This window comes from Gouania willdenowi, chromosome 2 (genome assembly GCF_900634775.1).
Source record: "Gouania willdenowi chromosome 2, fGouWil2.1, whole genome shotgun sequence".
NCBI classification, from domain to species: domain Eukaryota; kingdom Metazoa; phylum Chordata; class Actinopteri; order Blenniiformes; family Gobiesocidae; genus Gouania; species Gouania willdenowi.
In genome coordinates this window covers 6,435,987-6,448,803 of record NC_041045.1, presented here as the reverse complement: position 1 = coordinate 6,448,803, position 12,817 = coordinate 6,435,987, and positions in this window count along the sequence as shown.

The window sequence follows — 12,817 nt, the reverse complement described above, 5'->3', positions numbered from 1 at the left end:
AAAAATTGTCTACTTATTAATATTTTGCTTCACTTAGTAAGGTCTAGTGAAACAAGATTATAACCAAATCCAGCTCCTTGATTGGTTGTAATATTTTTGAAAGAAGATGTAAAAGATTGAAAATGCAGCTCAAAAGTTTTTGATTTCCACTGTAAACCATTGGTTCATTGACATTGTCGAAAAGTTTTGTGCGTTGCATTGTGGGATGTTGAGTACAGTAGACGGATGCATGGAAGTGTTTTTGCTTCATTCTTACTGTGATTTCTTGTGTTGCTCCCCAAAAAAAGTGATTTTGCAACACATTTTCTGGCATTTTCACTGAAAGTTGAGGCAGAACAACGTTGACCGGAAAAATCTGAATCCGGACCAAATTGAATGTCTTATGGAGTGAGGTGATATCACAGGGAATACCGGTAACAAACAAGAACAAAAAGGCAATCATTGTCCTCATCTGGCAAAGAAACAAAATAAATCACAGTCAAAATGAAGGGAAAACACTCCTAGGCATCAGTCTACGGGACTCCACATCCCTCAATGCACTGCACAAAATGTGTTCACTGTGGAGATAAAAACAAACTTTTAAGCAACAATTTCAAAGTTTAACTTTTTTCGAGCAAATTAAATTGGATTTATTGAGGCCTTCATTGTCTTTATCTGATGGAAAACTATCATCTCCTGCAGCTTTAATTCTGTGGTGTGTTCAGGTGCAACATTCACCAAAATAACTGAAAAGTTTTCCTTCCCTTTTTCACACACTGGGCTGATACAGCTATGGCTTCAGCCTCAATTAAAGTATATTGTTCCTTTTTCCGGTTTTCCCGCTGTTAAGATGATTGCTGTGATTCAGAGTGTTTCAGCTGTCAAATAATATTTAGTGGCTCTGATCTTTTGTGGCAAACTCTGAGGGGAATGTGGACACAGAACCTCTCGACAGTCTCATGATTCAGCGGAAGGAACTCGAGAAGGTTTGATTAGATGAATATAGTGGCTTTAACGAATGCTTCACAATGGCCTTTGTTGTTGTAGCTACTAAGGATGTGTTTTAATCCAAACTAATCAGTGTTGAGTGATCATAGAGTACAATGTGCAATATAAACTGTGGGTTTGTGTGAATCATAAAGAGCTACAGTACAAGACCGACGATTGAAGAGACTCAACCAAAACATCTCCTCACGCTTCACTCGCTCACTGTGACCGTTAACATGGCACCGATCCGTCACTCAGGCACTCGGCTTATGTTTGTGTTCTAATGCCACTTTGCTCCTCAAAAAAGCTGCTCTAGTCATTAGACGCATCGCTGAGGAGGGGTTAATACTGTGATCCTACACACTTTGAGTTGGTGTCGGTGCCGAGGGGAAGTTTATCCCATAAGGCTCAGGACAACAGCATGTCTGCTTTGAAGCAATTACACTGTGCATTCTGCGCTCCTATCCGCTCTGCATCTTAATCACCACCAATGAAAAACCCTTCTTGTCCGACCACCGCTGATGTAACCAACAGACGCTCAAATCAAGGTCGCCAAATAATCGTCCTTGCACCGTCCTCAGTCTCAGCAACAAGTCTATGTCCGAGGCAGCAGGCGAAACGCTGCGAAGCTCAAGAGACTGCAGAGAAACGAGATGCTTCGGAGTCTCTGATTTCTCACGTACGCCACGTTTTCCTCTCTATCTCTGATCTCATTTGCTGTTACCTGATTTACTTTTCATGTGGCTGACGTGCAAACATGGTGTGGTCATACCGGTGTGGAAAAGACCTAAATCAGACATGGGCAACTGGCGGCCTGTGGGTCACACAAGGCCCTTAGTGTACTTTTGTTTGGCCCCCAAAGCGAATGAACAAAATGATTCCGAAAACATACTAAACAAAAATAGTCAAAAGTGAAACTGTATAAATTGATCATACTGACAACAAAAATGTACAAACTGTTATATATATATATATATATATATATATATATATATATATATATATATATATAATGACAACAAAATATACAAAAAAACTTCCAAAACACACAAAATGACAGCAAAAATACACAAAATAACAGAGAAATATACCAAACAAGAAAAACACATAAAAATTACTGGAAAACCCACAAAACAAAAATACACAGTGACTTCTAAAACACAAATTGACAAACACACATAAAAATGACTCAAAAAAAACCAAATTCTGCCCTTTATTAATGCTCAGGCTGATCATTAATCTAAATCCTGACATTAATAGTTATTGTGTGACCCTCAGATCAGACAGTCCCATGTTTGTGCAGCCTGCTGTGCTAAAAGTTGCCCATTTCTGAGCTAAATGTAGTCTTGGTGATGTATTTCTGATGTTGGTTCATTAGAGAGGACAAAAAGGTGATTTTTAAACCGTTCCATCTAATGTTACTCGAGATAACGTGGATGAGGAATCAGTCTGGTGTCGTGTTCGTCGCAGTAATATGGATGTAACTTCTTGTCGTGCCACTTTAGGGGTAACTAGCAAAAAAAAAAAAGTACAAAAATACACCCTGACAATCAGGTCTGTAAACATCACATTGAGCTTATTGTATACTGTGTTGCCTGTGTCGAACAGAATGTTTCTGAGAAGAATGTTTATATGCGCTAAACAACCTCAAGGAGATACAATGGGTAGATAAGCTTCAGCGCTACAGAGGTTAATAACTGTAGTAACCTGGCAGATATGTCAAAAAGATGTTCACTTTTGGAAGAAAGCATGAGCACTTGTTTTTTTTTTGTTTTTTTGACAGAACCAAAGTTATAGTAAGATTGAAATTTGCAATATGGATGCTGCCTATCTTGTATCTTGCTCTGAGCACGATTTACGGTATTTCAAGATATATTATTAAATTCCTTGACCCTGAAAACCTATATTTTGCCACTGAAGTCATGTTTTTATGTCAAATAGAACCAAAGTTATGACAAAATATCCAAAATATTGAATACGGATGATGGCCATCTTGGATTTCTTGATTTTGAATGTGAACCGTTGGTTTGCCAGCATGGAGCCCATTAAAAATGGATTGAGCATACTCAAAAGTGAACATCTTAGCCTAATATTGCTAGATATCTGCCGGGCTATTGCAGGTGGTAGGAAAGTGTCCTGCACTTCTGAAGGAGGGAGAGGTGGGGGGTGGAGTGAGGGGGGAATCACCTCAGTGAAGGAAGGAGGTTTTTCTTTGTCCGGTTGACAGCTGAGTTCCCATCCTGTGAGTGCAGCTACTTAAGACTTGTGGGACACGCTGAACAATTCATGATGGCTGCGGCTGAGAGAAAGCCACTGACCAATGACGTAGCTATTTTAGTCCTTCCAGCCCAAACTACAAAAGGCACAATTACTGTCAGTGTGGCACCACGGCTACAATCATTGCATATCATTCACACGTTGGTTAGAAGCGAGCCATCATTGCAGCCGGTGGTTAGTTTAAGTCCTGCATCGTAATCGCACATGTAGCCATCTTACTTTATCCTGACAGCGCTGAATTGCCAAGTGGGTACGGCACAAAATGGACACGAGACGGGATTTAATGGGACAGAAAAGCCCATGTGAGCCCTCGTCCACGGTGCAAACACAGGAGCGTGTGACGTGAGCAGCGTGTCTCCCTCAGGTTTCCTTTGCTGTTACAAAAGACTGCCTTATCACATCTGAAACTGAAACGAGACAGGAGACACACAGACACACACCTCTAATTTTATTTTACTTTTCTATTCTCTTTTGGTTTCCTGTTCACTGTAACTAAACCAGCTTGTGTTCTCAGCTCTTCATGTAATCGAGCAGCTGGAAAACTTTCAAGTTTTATCGTTTCTTATTCACATCTTCTGCTGTACTTTCCCTCTACATCTGTCGCTCTCTCTCTCTATCTTCGGACTGTTTACCACTTGTTGCATGGTTTTAAAAAGCAGAATGATGGGCGGGGCTAATGCATGTGGTCATGTAGGAACTGTTTTCAAACAAAGACGAACCGTCGCAGCATGGCACCAGTGAAACAGCCTCTGGCTCACTTCTGCCGTCGGTTTGCAGGGGAACTTACACGCTTAGTTTTATGATATCGTCGCTAATTTGGCTGTTTTATAAAAAACCGACAATGCACTGATGCATGAGTAAAGAAAAGCTTAAATACTCATAAAATGCTAATTAGATTGCTAGCTAAATTGCAGGCTAACCAGATGGAAGTTATTCTGTATGTTATAACCTCAAAGAAAACAATCTCTTCTTGATCCTTTTACGTATTTTTGAGCCGATGAGTCACTTAAAAAGTATTTTGGCAGAGACGTTCCGGCAGCTCGTGTGTGAATCTAACATGCAGGCTTTCGAAGTGAGAATTTGAGTCACTGCAAAATCAGTGGGCTGATGAAATTTGCTTAAATCTCAATGTGACAAAATTCATTATTGAAGTGAACAGGCCTGTTGTATCTCCCGCATGCAAACCAAGCCAGCGATGAGCCAAAAGCCGAGCGACTGGGGCCGACCATTAAGGAGATCACGTTGTCGTCAGTAAATATACTACAGGTACCTTTACATACATATTATTATGCAAACTGAGTTTTGTCTGCACTGTACAGTTTGTGTCCAGTCCATTGTATACACACAGAAAAAGATATTGAATAAAGGATTTTTGGAAAGAAATCCCACCTGGAGTTTTTCTTCCATCAGCTGTGGATGTGACCATATGTTCAACAAATAGCACACAGGACGGATCACCTTTGGTCGCACACAGAAGAGCAGAAGGTGACTTTGCTTTTCAGGACGGAAGATTGTTCACCTGCTTTTGTTGCAATGAGTGAAAGTTGTTTACACCGTCACATTTTCTGTTAATCCCACACAGAGGACACTCAGTGTATGGGTAATAATCACACTCTGCCTCCTGCAAACCAACATTAGCATTTTTGAACAAAGTATTAAAGACCATCTGGTTCATCAAATGGTAATGGCTGACATGAATAAAAGTAGATTTTTTGCACAAATGTATTGATATTAGCTGATATCAACTTTAAAATTAAGTATCGGACATTAGCTAGTCCACCGATATAATTAAACGATAAAATAACAGGCTTTGCTTCCATGATCAACCCATAGATGTTCATGTCGACGTCTTATCGCCCATGGAGAGGCGTGACTAAGCGCCGCCATCTTGTGTGCAGGGAGTTAAGAGTGAAGGGTCTAGCTGCAACCGCAGCCGATACAAACTACGCTCCTTACAAACCACGCCCCCTACAAAATACGTCCTATTGATCCCCCTGATCCAGTACCTGGACATGAACCTTTCCACTAACCTCAATCAATACCACCTCCACTTTTCTGTCAAATTTGGGGAACTTTGCAATACTTACCTTCCTTTTTTACTATATCTGAACCTTTAAATTAACCTCAACCACTTCCTGGCTAAATTCGAGGTAACTTTGAAAAATTGCTTCACCGCCCCCGGTCGCACATGTGGGTGTTTTTTAAAGGCTCAGCGCATTGTTTACATTGAAAAATTGCTTGCGTAATCTGTATTTCTTGTAAGAATGCAGTTTTTAACACCTCAGTACAAAAAACAATATTTAAGTAGATAGTAACTGTTTTAAGTATGTTTGGCCACAAGTATCTTTACTGTTTTGTTTGAAAATGATTGTCATGGATAAATTAAGTTAAATGATTTTCAGCTTTGTCTTACGTCTGCATTTTCCAGTGAACTAACATGATTGTGTTATGTGTATGTATGTTACTTCCTAGACAATCCTGCAAATAAGTTAATAATGTACCTGATATATAGGGAAGCTTGAAATCTTTCTATGCTCATTCATGGGTTTCAGTGTTTTTGAATCACAACCTTTTTAAGTATACATCAAAATTTTTAGCCTTTTTCTTACAGTCGCGTAGAAATCTGTATTGAAAATGTAACCTTTCTTAAAGCCAATTATTAGACATGAACTTTATAGCTTTATGCTTAAATGAAGAGTGAATTAAGGCACAATATTGATGTAATCAAACTTTTTCCTCAAAGAAATCAAAATGAGTTTTACATCCTTACTTTAGTTTTTTTAGGCGAAGGCGCGTCATCTTGAGTTGGTAATGTGACTAAAATTTTATAAAAATGGTAAAAGTTGCTCAGAGCTACAGTATATATTTTTGGAAGATGCATCAAGATGAGCCTTGACCAACACCAGACGGCATGTTTTTAAAGAACTGATAATAGATGTATTGTTTTGGAGCATTTTAGCCTCTGTAGTGCTTTTTTTTTAATTTTTAAAGACGTAAAGGGTTTTCATGTTCATTTTGAATGGAGTCTTTTCAGAAATTGTACATAAAAAGCAACATGAAACAAAGCACACGTTCCGCACGAGCTGTGCAATGCTTCCAAACATCTCCTATGACTGTGTTGCTTTTCTTGCTGTTGATCATAAATGCTAATTCCTCGCTTACAGAGACTCAGCTCAAACATTTCTCTGCAGCTTTGTCACACATAATTACACGTTTGCTGTGGAAGAAGCTGAATTAAACTTTGAGCTGCAGAGAGAAAAATGTGAGCGAGAATAAAAGCTCCTCTGTCTGACAGACAGACAGACAGATATGTGGACAGACGGGTCAGAAGTTGACAGACAGGAGGAATAGCAATCTCTCACATAGGTTTTCCAGGCCTTCGTGTGACAGATGAACAAGCAAATACTGTAATTAGGTGGATGCAATTATGATTTGCATATGTAAATGTCATTTAAATGAAGTGCACTCCATTGAGCAACAGGGTGTTTAATTATCAATATGTAAGTCAGTAAGTGGAATGACAGGAAACCTTATTTAATTTTTTTTTAATTCACACATACACTTGTCTTTTTTTCCCCATAGAATATCTTTGTTAACACTTTACGTGACGTTTTATACATGTCAATGTACTGTAAAGAATACTGCAGTGTGTATAAGGATATATATTCATAGATGATGTGCAGGATGACTTAATGCATTGGTTTATAAGTTATTGAGGTTTGGCAACACTGTTGCATATATATATATATATATATATATAATGTGTGTGTGTGTGTGTGTGTGTGTAGGTCAGTTTTATTGCTCCAAGACATTTTGGACGTTGTGATGCTTCCAGCCTTTGTGGAAAGCCACAGAGTAGAAAAGCCTTGACCGTACAGACATGGACTTCGAGCCCTTCCTGTACCTTTGCAATGAACTGGATTGGGAGATTGTGTACCAGGCCTTGTTGTCCAACATCAGTGCCTGACCTTATAAATGCTGGTCTGCTAAAAGAATGGGCAAAGATGCCAACAGAAACACTCCAACATCTGATGGAAAGCCTAGTGTGAGCTGTTAGAGCTACAGAAGGAGAATAAACTTATTAAACTTATAAAGTTTAATATGATTAACGATATATGTGCAAATGTATAGGAATGATTGTACAAAATACGTTCAACAAGATGATATTGAAAAACCAGCTTTAGCTTGCAGCCCATATCAAACTTAAGGCCCACGGGGCAAATTTGGCCCTTTAAAATATCTAATTCGGCACGTAGGAGAAACTAAAAATGAAGAAAACATGAATCATCGTGTAAATGATTGACTAATTCAGTTGTAGATGTTCCCTCAAATACACAAATTCAATGCATCTCCACAATATTTGCATTGCTTATGTCACATGATGGCAGTCATTTTTAATTTCAATGTTTTTTTTCTCAAATTATTCCACAAAATTTCCCCAAATTAATTAGAAATTGGTCAGAAAATCAAGATCCTGCAGGGACTGATATCTGTCACTTGTTGCTTGGATTTTGACCGGTGCCTTACATACAAACTATCGCACTTTAAATGTTGAAGTTGCTAATTTTCCCTACCAATCTGTGACAAACAGGTCTGTATTTGTCCCCTGATCTAAAATAATGGTCGTCATATGAAATAAAATTGTATATTATGTGCACTTTTTTGGGGGCTTAACATCTCACATTAAAACAAAAAGTTGAATTAATAAACTGGAAAAGTCATTGAACACAACCAGCTTAAGTCACACTCATACCATTTTTGTTTTCACATTTTGCCATTCTGTTTGATTCATGTTCATTGAAAACATGTACGTGTGTGCCTGTTTGTGCCTGCTTCATTATGATCGACACAGAGATGTCATGACCACTTCAACGTCCTCCCTGAATAGTCAATAACTGTGAATGTTGTTTATTTTTCTAAAGCTCAGAGGACTAAACGTGAATATTAGCAGCTTTTAGAGCCATCTACACTTTCATTTTAAACTCCCATGGGAAGCATGTGGCTGTCAGTCACTCTGAAAGGTTACAAACACCCCCCTCCCCCAAGCTATTTTTTTTTTATCACCGTTTAACTGGATGCAAGGGCAAGATAATCTCATTAGTTTTCAAAATAAGAGTAAATCTGATGAAGTAAAGATTACAGTTCAAAGGTCGAAGTCTGTCTGTTCATTCACTGTCCCTCCCTCTCTCCATCACAGCAACATGCAGACCCAAGACCACGGACAGAGGATGGTACAGGCAACGAGAAAGCAGGGAGCGAATTGTCTCTCAGGTGATAAGTGACATTTGATGGACACACACACGTGCACACGCGTACACAAAGGCGGCTGCAGTGCAGTGCAGCGTGTAGCCGAGCCAGCACGCAGCCTGAATACTGATTAACCAATCAGAGCCCTTTTTTTTTTTCTCCCCCTTTTTTTCTTTAACCCGGCACCAGAGATACTTGTTGGCTGCCATGGCAACCCATAAAGCATCACAGCTGAAAAAGAAGAAAGTGGCTCTGTGCTCGTGTGGAGGAGATTTACAACACTCCTTATCTCTGACGCTAAAGTGATCTGTCCTGCTGTGGTTGCCATGGTTATAAACTGATTTTTTTTTATTGATAAATTAGAATAAGAAAGCAGTAAAAATGCTGTAGTTTGCATCAGGTTGTATTTATAGTGAAGCTTCACAGGCTTCCTCGCCCCCTTTGTTTTCATTGACGTAGCATCATTTTTAGTCGCTGCAGGCAGCTTGTTGCTATAAAATGCTTTAAAAGTCATCATGCGCCACGTGCTAACATGCAAAGAGCAGACAGGCAGGAACTGTTGCTTCTGTGTGTTAACAAACTGACATGTTGGAGATTTCACAGTTGAGTTTAAGTTTTTTCTGAGCCGCTGTTACAAAATTAAAAAATACTCTTCAAAAATCAAGACCAGAATCAAAAACGTCATTGACTAAAACAAGGTATTCCAGCCCATCGTAAAAATGGCCACGTAAAGGAATCTTGATGTTTTAGTACAGTGGTTCTCTTTCAAAACATTAGTTTTGATGTCTCACTTTGGGATATTCGCTTCCACGTCATATCTCAGAAGCCCTATCTCATTACGCCAATCCTGATTGGCTGATGTATTTCTTTGCCACAGGTAGTCCTACCTACTATAAGTAGAGTGGGCGCCATTCAAAAACCTCTTTTCACTCAGCTATCTCACATCACAGCAGCTAAACTGTCCACAGGTGGACCCTTTTGGATTCTGTTGCCGGACGCTGTTGTCTATCCTTTCTGTTTCTCGACTATGCCAGGTCGACCAGTGTTTTTCCCCGCCTCCTTGCTCGGATTACACTGCTTTGACATCTTCCGCGGTTGTCGAGGGCCGACCGCTGACACACCTGTCTTCGAATCGGCTCACCACTTCACTCGATACCGTACCCAACATACCAGTTGGCGGCTCGATGACGACGACGCCCTCGCCACCCCGCATGGTCACCAGGTGCTGGGTGTTGGCCCTCCATTAGCCTAGCGGCTAGCAGCGACGTGCCAGCGCTAGCTAACCTCTTCTTCCAGCCTGCATACCAGCAGAAAGGAGAAGATGGAGGGAAAGGCCCCACACACCTGGGGGGCTGGATGCTTGAAGGCTTGCTTGCAGGTATGGGAACAAAATCTTGGGCCGGGATACACACCAGGTCTGCTCATGGTGCATCGGGCTGGAACACGCCTGGCAGGCCCTGGACGCCCCCGGTTCCTGTCACCACTGCGCAGTCTTCATGGTCTTCACGCCTGTGGTGGCACTCGTTTCCAGCTGGTGTTCCCAGTCTGACAACCAGGTCAAGCTACGAAGGGAAGTGGCTCCCTGCAACCAGGGGTACAGCGAAGCAACTGCTCCCTGTCTTCCCGGAACTGCTGGACAAAGTGGTGCGCTCCTGGACGAACTGGCCATTCAGCAGCAGGAGCTCGGTACCTGGCGCTTCATCCTTGGACTGTGAGGCTATGGAGAGCCTGGGCCTGCCCCGCATGCCCCGGTGGAACTGCCGGTCGTAGCACTCCTGCTCCCCGGGCCTTTTGTTGTCCCCACCAGAAACTGAGCCTGCCCGCCAAGTCCGGCCACTTGCAGTCAGCATTGATGGAGCGCTCCTACAAGGCTACGGTGCTCTCGGCCAGAGCACTCAATGTGTTGTCGCTGCTCACGGCATACCAGTTGGAGCTGTGCGACAACCTTGGGTCGACTCTGGACTCGACCAGGTGGGAGGAGATGGTGGTCACCGACTTGTGTCTCCGGCTCCAATGCTGCATGGTTCAGGCCACAGGGAGAGTGATGGGGTCCATGGTCCTCCAGGAGCGGGCCCGTGGCTCGACCTGGCGAACCTTTTGGAGAACGAGAGGGGCGACATTCTTGACTTGCCCGTCATCCCGGAGTAGATCTTTGGCTACGCGCTGGCCTCTATGCAGAGGCACTGCAAAGCAAAGAAGAAGGATGATGAGGCTTTCCCAAACTGTCTGCGCCCTGACCCGCCCAACTATCAAGTCACGTTTTTTTTGGTTGTACCAGGAAACCTTTGACGTCGGCTGCGACCCCGCCGGCTCCGCCTGCGCACCACAACCAGGGTGAAGAGGGTGACCTGCCCAGTCCTCCCCTCTCCCTCGGTGGCAACGCCCACTGTTTCCTCTCGGTGGGTGGGTCATAAATTTAGATGGAGCTGCTCCTGTAGGGACTGACATTGTCATTGTTTGGATATTGTCGGTGCCTTACATACTTATCATTTAAAGGTAGAAGTGGAAAGTATAGGCATATTATTGTTGAAATTGCTTGTTTTCCCGCCTATAAAATGCAGCCCACTCGAGATCAAACTGGTCCGTATTTGGAGTTTGACAACCCTGGCATAAGGTCTACCTTTGGTTAAAACTTTTGTCATAATTTCTAAATTCTGACACTCTCGTCCTCTGTTTTTGCTTTCTGACCTCACTTGGTTTGTTTCGCCTGTTTCTGCTTTTCGCTAGTGAAGCCTCAGCGTCGCTGCAGTCTGTCATTTAGGACACGTGGCAGCTGGAAACAGTGTTTCGGACCCATTTGCACTCACATTGTGATGCATTGTATTACCTGAATAGCTCTAAAGGAGTGAAAAGGAAACCAAATAAAAGGCAGAGGGGGGGTGCTTTGTTCTCAAGTGTTATGCAAATCAGCTGCAGTGGACTGGAAGAGCAGTGAAATGGGCCGAAAATGGGAAACCTTGTGATTGTAACCTACAATTAACCACACTCGTAAAGTTTGGCTTCTGCACACACACACACACACACACACACACACACGCACACATTGCTGCTACATGTTAAAACAACCCCTTATTGATTATTATTATTATTGTTCTGCCTTTTCATGGTGACATGAATGTGCGTAAAACTATTTTTTTTGTTTTTGAAATTAATACAAGCCCAATGCCACTATACTGTACTGAACAAAAGTGCCCCTTTTATTAGCTTGGAGTGTGATTTTCTCCAATAATCTGAGTTTATTAGAAGAGCAGCCTCTTCGTGGCTTTAATCTTCATTATAAGATAATGGACATTTCATTTCTCTTGGGCTGGAAAGCAGCGCGATGACGAGGAGACTCATAAAGCTACACTAAACAGAGCAGAGGAGGCATTTTCTGTTTACCCGGTTATTCTGTATTTTTAGCCTCTTTATTTTCATCTTTTATTTATTTACTGCATTTTGATTTCACCAAAAAAAAAAGTTTTTATCGTGAAAAGTGGGATTATGTTGGACAGCAGCGGAGCCCGCTGTGTTTAAATCAAACACAGTCATCCCAATGACTAATTTATTATTACTAGTTCATTAATACAACTTGACAGTTATTTTTGTCCTCAGTGGTGTTAATTTTGCACGTCATTTTAGGTTTAGTCTTAGTTCCAATCTTCTATTTTGGGTTTTGTCAAATTGTTATAATTTCTATCCATTTTAGTATAGAAAATGTTTTTTAGTCCAACTTTTAATTATGATTGTCCATCTTAAAGTCATTTCTTGAGCCTAAAACTAAAATCACAAGGCATTTCAAGGGACTAAAAGGTCCAAGATTTGATCCCGTCCCATCTCGTTAATGTAAACATATACTTGAAACAGTACATTTCATTATATTTTCTAAATTGCCATGGTACCAACTTTGTCATTGCAACAAAAAAGGTCAATGACAGACATCTTGGTTATTGCGTTCATTGATAAAGTTAGCAGTCGTCGACATTGCATTAGAATCATGTAAACAGAGAGAAACGTGTCTGTCAGCAGCAGAGCTAAGACGACTACTATTTGAATGAATTCATAAAATTCGTGAAGTAAATCTCAACAGACCTAATATTAAAGTTAAAGAGAGATTTTTAACACATGGGTGAAAAAATAATGAAATTAATTTCAGATGGTATTTCCCTCGCTGACTCTAAACTCCACTCCAAATCTCTCTGTTTTTTTTTTTGTTTTGGATGATGCTCAGTTTTAGTTGCACCATTATATTTTACCTTCAAAATAAGAGTCTTTGAAGAGACAGTATTCTGTTTGTAGTTGTGTTGATCTTTTTACTGGGTAAATATATGGATCTAGAAGCAAATAT